General features: G+C 68.4%; 1 protein-coding gene across 1 annotated transcript in view; it reads left to right on the forward strand.

Moving 5' to 3' along the window:
• ABCA2 (ATP binding cassette subfamily A member 2) overlaps positions 1 to 1,711 on the forward strand; it is a 31,003-nt gene that overhangs the window by 5,149 nt on the left and 24,143 nt on the right. The gene's annotated exons all lie outside the window — the stretch shown is intronic.

The following is a 1,711-nucleotide window of genomic DNA, read 5'->3' on the forward strand; positions in this document are numbered from 1 at the left end:
TTGGGTGTTGCAATCAAACCCCAGGCATCCGGCCCCAGGGGCCACCATCGAGCTAAAGTCGAGGCTGGAGTCAGAGGCCAGGAAGCACATTCAAGGAGGAGCAGGCTGGGCCAGGGAGGCCACCTGGAAGAGGAGGCTGGTGGGCCCTGAAGCAGGCATCTGGGGAGGCGGTCAGGGCAGGGTGCGTGCTGCCGATGAGCCTGGAAGCCCTTCCCACTGGCAACATTGCGCGGTGGGGCCAGGCCCACTGTGTCTGGGCGCGGGGACAGCCTGGCCCGAGGTTCCTGGGGCTGGCTCTGACCCTAAAGATGAAGCCTGTGCAGTTCATGCTGGCTGGGGAGACCAGCTCCTCTGCTTGAGCTGGGGCGGTGCGGGCACCACACAATAAAGACAGCAGCTCTCAGGTCTGCACGAGGGCCCCGCCTCCTGCCCTCTCCTGCCCTTTCGTCCTTGCCCATCAGCGCCCTGCTCCTGACCACCCCCCACCCCCCGACACTCTCCCAGGGGCCAAAGAGGGTGTGAAGTAGGGAAGCAGAGTGTCCCATGGCGGGCATGCTGGCGCTGGAGGGTGTGACAGAGCGTGTTGTGACCTGCAGCTCCCTCTGGTGGCAGGGGGCAGCCGGGCAGAACCTGCCGCAGGGGAGACCCTTGTAGCTGTGGGTATGGTGCTGGAAGAGGGGTGGTCCCAGAGCCAGGGGTTGGCACTGACAAGGGCCCCAGGCGCCTGGGCAGACAAGCCCCAGTGTGGGGCGTGGCAATCAAGCAGGACACCTCCCTCCCTGTGGCTTCCTGCTCTGACCCAGCTGGGACTGAGGCTGGCGGGAGAGGGAAGTGTCCCACCAGCCGCGTGGTGGGGGTTGTGCCCTCACCAGACACCCAGGGAGCGGAGGCCCCAGCCCCTGGTCTTTCCTGTGCCTTAGAGGGCACCCTCCACGTGTGTCCCGGCCCCCTGTCCCAGTCATGATTCGGAGGTTCACCAGCTGGCGATGGCTCGGGCCAGCATGCCCGCCACTGCCCTCTGCCAAGGGCAGCCGCCCCGCCCCCTCAAGCCAGGCCACAGTTTATCCTGGCCTCCTCTGTAGGACTGACCTGACCGGTGGTCTGGGCTTCCCCAGACCCTGCCTGCTCCCACCTGCAGGGCCGCCTTCCTCTGCTCCCTGCTCAGAGTCCAGAGCTGCCAGTCCTGTCCTGCCAGCTCATAGAGAACCCCGCCAGGCCACCAAGCGCCTCATTCGGGGCGGGCCTGGCAGCCTCTCTCACGCGTCCATTAGGGCCGCACGGGGTGAGCCGGCTGGGCGGAGGGCTCCCTGGCCTGGTGGCAGCACGTGCCCTGAGCAGGTGCGCCGCGCGTGGGCGGGCTTCCCCTTCCTAGACAGGGGCTACTGGCTCCACCGCCCCCAAGAGTCCCCCGGACTGAGCCCGGGCTGCCACCGGCCCCCCGAGTGTGGGAAACATGAGGTGGGCGGCCGGGTGGATGCGGAGACTCGGCGCCCCGGGGAAAGTGCCTATGTTGGGTGCTTCTGCGGGAGCCTCCCACGAGGCGAGGCGCAGGCCTGGCGTCCCTGGAAGTGCGTGGCGCCGCAAGATCCCCAGGCCCTGGAAGGGCTGAGCAGGGTCTCGGTTTGGACACCTGCGGCGAGGGCCTGGAGTGCGTCGTCTCAGCCTGGCGGCGACTCCCAGCCCCGCTGGCCTCGGCCCGCCCCCCGCGGGG

Source organism: Tupaia chinensis, unplaced genomic scaffold, assembly GCF_000334495.1.
Source record: "Tupaia chinensis unplaced genomic scaffold, TupChi_1.0 Scaffold142100_1, whole genome shotgun sequence".
NCBI classification, from domain to species: domain Eukaryota; kingdom Metazoa; phylum Chordata; class Mammalia; order Scandentia; family Tupaiidae; genus Tupaia; species Tupaia belangeri.